The following is a 5855-nucleotide window of genomic DNA, read 5'->3' as shown; positions in this document are numbered from 1 at the left end:
AAGGAGTGCGGAGGACAGGGGCGTGGGCGCGCGTGGCTGCGTGCCCGGCGCGCGCCTAGCCGGCGGCGGGACGGTGGAGCTCAACAATGGGCCTGAGCGCTCCGGGGCTCGCCCTCTGCCGCCCCAGACGCGGTCGTGGACCGGAGGGGCGTTTGCGCGCCCCGCCGGGGACGTGCTCGTGCGCTCTGTGAGGAAGTACGGAAACGACTGAAATGTATCGAGGACAGGACCGGCGCCTTTCATCAAAATTCCTCCTGAGGAGGCTTATGCAACGAGTTGCAAGAACGGCTCCGAAACACTGAGGCGGGAAGCTGAAGCGTAATCCGCCTCTGAGGGCCACGGGTTTGGAGCGACAGGGTCACGGACGCCCGGGCGGAGCTGATGAAAGAATGATGAAAGCTGCCTGCTTCTGTAGGGCACTGTAGTCGCCAGCTTTTCCTCTGAGTGAGAAGAGCCGCGCGTGGTGGCGCGCACCTGTGGCGCCAGCGTCCGGGGGGCTGAGGCCGTAGGATCCCAGAGCTCAGTGCTAACCTGGGCTGCCTAGTGACCTCTCCAACGCCTACACACAGCACGGGTTAAAGAATGCATTAGGCTTGATTGACTAGAAACGACGGAGACTTTGCAGCCCCACTGTTTATAGTTTCAACCCCAGGTGCAGAAGACAGTAGAATTACTGTCTTGCAAGAATGCTAATTTTTCACCTGTATGAGTGGAGAAATTGGGAAGCCCTTTCCCCTAGTCCCTCTAATCATTCCCGTTTCCCTAGTGAGCAGTTGCCCTGGCAGAGGGCCTTGGGGCCTTTCGGGGATGAATGAGAAAGATTGACAGTGAAGGCTGGATACAGCACCAAGGTCCTTCCTCGGGAAGTGAGGCCACCCGTATTCAAGGCGTGCAGGGTATTCAAGCGGGCTCAGCTCTGGGACTTGGTTGAGAAGCCTTGATTCTCTGTTGCCGTGAATTGAGGTAGATTTCTGCTCATTTTTGTGTTTGTATAATTTAGTAAAAGTGTAATCGCCTTTCTGTTTCAAAATTGGGAACACCATAACTATCGATGCCATAGTTATGCATCTTTGCTTTGCTTCTGCGGTCCGTTATGGCAAATGTGAGCACCTTGTGTTTGGCAGTCGAGTGCTGTCACTTGACTCTGCCACTCTTAAGATCCAACTAAACCCATTACCCTTAATTTAAATTCACATTCGAGGAACTGCGGTCCCGACCCTAAGGTGTGGCATACAGAGAAAAGCGATGAGGGGGATCTTCAGAGTTGCTTGTGCTCTCACAAATCTGTGTCTTGGTTTTTTAAAGATTTATTTAGTCCAGGGTCTGGCTATACAGCAGCTTGGACTCACAGTGATCCTCCTGTCTCAGCCTCCCCAGCCCTGGGATTACAGACACGCACCACCAAACCCAGTTTCACCAAACCCAGTTTCGGTGACTGGTAGGGCATGGGGCGGGCACAGCATATAGTTCCGGGGACCAAACCCCGGTGCTTGTGCTTGTCAGGGAGGTGCCTAGACCACTGAGCTATCTTTTCAGCCCACAAATTTGTTTCTTAAGTTATGAATAAACTACATTTTCTGCATTACCCCAGCATTCCTGTTTACCTGCACTTTTAAATCCCCTCATCAACAGTAGTGACCCAAGGAATGAAAGGGCTTCTGTAACTCTTACATAGTGGGTCATCTTTTGATCCATACTTCTACCAACCAGCCTAATAAATTGTTAGCATTTTTTCCCAGTACCGGGGGTCAAACTCGGTGCTTGTCAAGCAGGTGCTTACGCCACTGAGCTGTCTCCCCGATAGCCCTTTTTTCTTTTGACACAGGCTCTCACTATGTAGTTTAGGCTGGCCTTGAACTCACTATGTAGCCCAGGCTAGCCTTAAATTAATGGTGGATCCTCCTGGGTCAGCCTCCCAAGTGCTGGGATTAAAGGCATGCACCACCCATGCCCAGCTAGCACTTTAAACAAACAAACAAAACCCTCCATCAACTGTAACATTAAATTCAAGAGTCTAAGCCAGGCATGGTGATGCACACCCAAATCTTAGTACTGGGAGTCTGAGGCAGGAAAATCTCCACAAGTCAAGGCCAGCATAAACTACATAGCTAGAAAGATCCTGTCTCAAGACTGAAAAATAATAAAGCTTAAAACAATGAGATGGAGTCCTTCAAAAACCAAGCAGCCCTTCATTCCTTCATTTATATCATTGATTTGACTAATGTCACTCACGTTACTCAAGACAGGAACAAACTCAAACTCCTCTTCATACAATACTGGAGACCCACTGGTTTCAAGGATGGCCCTTGAGATTTGAGCCAACAGCTCTTCTATGTCCCAGGAAACTAATTTGGAGAGCAGCTCTATTCCCAGTCCCCCTCCTTCCCACCCACCACCACAAGAGCTCACACTGTACCTGTTGCAGAGTACTTTCAGCCAGCCGAGCCCAGAAATGCAGGTCCAGAATGGTCAGACTCACAGCATAAGGGAGAGCACACAGGGAAAAGGACTGGCTGAAGGCAGGACCCACAGTGCTGCTTCCAACAGGTGTGTGAACCTCGTGGCGGTGGAGGAGGCTTAGGCTGGAGGGATGCGCACCTTCTTTCATGCTGCTCAAAGCAAAGGTGACCTTTAATTAACCAGCTTTCCGTTCTATGTAATACAGTGTTACTGGAGTTTTAAAGCCCCAGCTCTCCGAGTCTTAAGCTGACGAGGCTGGGACACCCCATCCCAAATTGCCAGTCTAGGAGAAAAACAGGAAATGAATTTTAGTAAGGGTAGTCATATCAGGAAGGACAGATTAAAAAGGTTCAAGCTCCCCATTTGGTGGAGTGACAGAAACTTTGAGGTTTTACAGAAAAGGAGAACAAAGGCAAGGCCTCAAGGTTTGCATGACGGACAGCATAGACAATCTTTTTTTTTTTTTGGCGGAACCAGGGATTGAACTCAGGTATAGACAGTCCTGACGGAGCTGGAGTCAGTCATGTTCTCAGGACTGGCTCTGCTTGCTCCAAGAAGTCCTTACGGGGCCATCCAAGTTTCATGAGGTGATGGCTCCTGCTTGGGGAGAGTGACATCAAGGGCTGATTGGTGAGGCTTTGCTTTGATCTGAGGGGACTGCAGGTTTAGGACAACAACCAAGACTTCTAGGCACCAATCCAGGGAGCCTAGAATAGGATATGGAGGGGCTGGGGAGATGGCTCAGTGGAATAAGCACTTCCCTGGCAAGTGCAAGGGCCTGAGTTCAATTCCCGGTTCCGCAAAAAAAATAAATAAAAAATAAAAATAAATAAAAATAAAAATAAAAAATAGGATATGGAAACTGGCAACTGAATGTCCCTGCAAATCTTAAAAAATGCCTCACTTATCCTTCTCTTGTCCCCAGCCTTGAAGGGAAACAAGGTAGGTTAAATTTAGGACCAATGAGCCTTGAATCACCAGATTTTAGAGAGACATCCCTGGGCAGAGCTGCCCAGGTAGCTGACCTGAGACTTAAGGTAATAAAGGAGACAGACACAAGAGTGAACATAGAAACCATGCGTGGTGATGCGTGCTTGTAATCCCAGCACTCTGGAGGCTGATGCAGGAGGATCTGCAAGTTCGGAACCAGCCTGGGCTACAAAGTAAGCTCAAAGTCAGCCTGAGCTGCATAGCAAGACCTTGCCTCAAAAAGAGAAAAAAACACAGAAATGTCAAGTTCTATTCTGCTCTGGGCATGTGCAGGCTCAACCCCTATGTCTTGTCTGTATTATAATAACCTGTTCCCTTACCCGCAAACATTTAGGCTCTGTGTGTGAAGTACTGAAAGTAATTAACATTCATTTAGTCCCTACTATGTGTCAGACTCAAGTCTCCTGTAGGTTGCATAAGTCAGACACCTTGGTTGCCACAAACAGAAACATAACAAAAGCAAAGGGAAGACTGTACCGTATTGCGGATACGAATGAATCGCTAGGAGGATGGGGGTCTGCCAGGCCTCGGGGACCACTGGAACTTGGATGCCTCTCTCTGCCCTGTCCCAGCTCTGCTGCTCTGCACACTGGTCCATGCTATCCCACACAGCTCCTCCAGTTGGCTGGAAGGCAGGCCACACATGGATCTCAGCCTCACAACTGTAGCTTCATCCTGCTTGTTAGGCTGAAAGTGCATGGTCTGTGGTCCATTTAAAATCGCCACGGAAGGACAGCTGATTGGTCTGACACACTGCCTATCCTTGAACCAAGTGATTGTGCCTAAGCACTAAGGTCTCAGTCCCTTTGGACGTGGCTGGGAGGAAATCTCCGTCACTTGCAGTACCGGAGGAGGGGTTTGTCTTGGCTCACCATTTGCAGAGGTCTCGGGCACAGTCCGCAGTCTACAAGGCAAATGGCCTGGTGTAAGAGTCTGGGTAGAGGGACGATGCTCGCCTCGTGGCTTCCAGGAGCCAGAGAGCCAAGGAGGATCCGGGAGGGGATTTAAGTCCACCCAGGTCATGCCTGCCATGATCCACATCTTCTGACCAAACTGTCCCATGCCAAGCGTGCGGTAGCATCCCTATAGCCCAGTCACCTTCCCAAAGTCCTAACACACCACAAGTATGTTCCTGTGACTGCTGTACTTGCATGTCTGAGTTCACTACAGCTCTGAGGATGCTGGTTTTCCACCCAGGGAGAAAATAAGGTACTGTGGTTAGTGGTGTTTCCCGAGGAGTGATTATGATTCAGCCTTGGCCTCCATCACAGCGCCTTTGGGAGGTGGTACAGCCCTAAGCAGGAGGTCTTGGGTCCTCATGCTTGCCCTTGGGGGTAGTTCTCAGCTTTTTTTTTTTTATCTTTTTGAGAGAGGGTCTCGCTGTGCAGTTCAGACTGGCCTTGAACTCTGTAGCCCAGGCTGGTCTCCAACTTGTAAGCATCTTCGTGCCTCAGCCTTCTGAGTGCTGGGGTTATAGGAGTACACCCTCATGCCCAGTTTAGTTCTCAGCTTTTAAGAAAGCTTTTATCAAAACCTGAATTTGAGCCCTGTGGGCTGGCCCTGCTCCTGCTGAGACGGGACCACCTCACCACCCATCATTCTCTGCGGGAGCTTCCCCAGAAACTGAGCCAGCAGCACTGGGAGGAATGAGCCTCTTTTTCTGTCTGAATTGCTTGGGTAAGCATTTTGCTACAGTGATGAAAACCTGACTCATACAGAGTGGAAGCATGGGAGGACAGTTTTCAGCCTAAGTGGAACAATAACAAACTAACAACAACAGTAATTAAGCAAACACCTCATTATGCCGAATGCATATCAGTGGCAAACCTGTGAAGTAGATAGCCCCGTTGCTGATGACCAGGCCATTCACAGCTGGGAAGAAGCCAGCCCCATAGAGCAGAAGGGGAAGCAGAATTAGGGACAGATCCACCCTACCCTAGGCCTCCCAACCTTCAGCCTTATGAGTGTCACTTGCACAGCCTCTTAAATGTCATTAAAACCTCAGCTTTTTCCCGTAAGCTTGTTTCTATCAAGGCTGTGAGCTTACAGCAATTAGAAAAAGTGTCTTAGTGTAAGTTTAACATTATTGACATTAATAAATTATTAAAGGCATCAGTGCATGGGTGGTTCAGTGGTAGAATTCTTGCCTGCCAAGTTATTGAAGGCTGGGGCCTGTAAGATAGCTTAGCAGACTAAAGCGCCTGCTTAGGCAAGGGCAAGGACTGGGTTTCGATCCCTGGCACCACATGCTGTGCCAGCCCCGCCCCCCGGGTGGGCTCAGCTGGCCATAGAGTCTGGGCATAGTGGTGCACGCCTGTAATCCCAGCACTGGGGAGGCTGAAAACAGGAGGATCACTATGAGTCTGAGCCGCATAGTGAGACTGTGTAACAACCAAATACATTTA

The 5855-nt window shown here is 49.7% G+C and overlaps 1 protein-coding gene across 1 annotated transcript in view; it reads right to left on the bottom strand.

The window, feature by feature from the left end:
• The window catches only part of March6 (membrane associated ring-CH-type finger 6), a 92811-nt gene that overhangs the window by 72307 nt on the left and 14649 nt on the right, over positions 1-5855 (bottom strand). The gene's annotated exons all lie outside the window — the stretch shown is intronic.

This window comes from Octodon degus, unplaced genomic scaffold (assembly GCF_000260255.1).
Source record: "Octodon degus isolate 3935 unplaced genomic scaffold, OctDeg1.0 scaffold00008, whole genome shotgun sequence".
Lineage (NCBI taxonomy): Eukaryota > Metazoa > Chordata > Mammalia > Rodentia > Octodontidae > Octodon > Octodon degus.
This window is presented reverse-complemented; position numbering and strand designations above follow the sequence as displayed.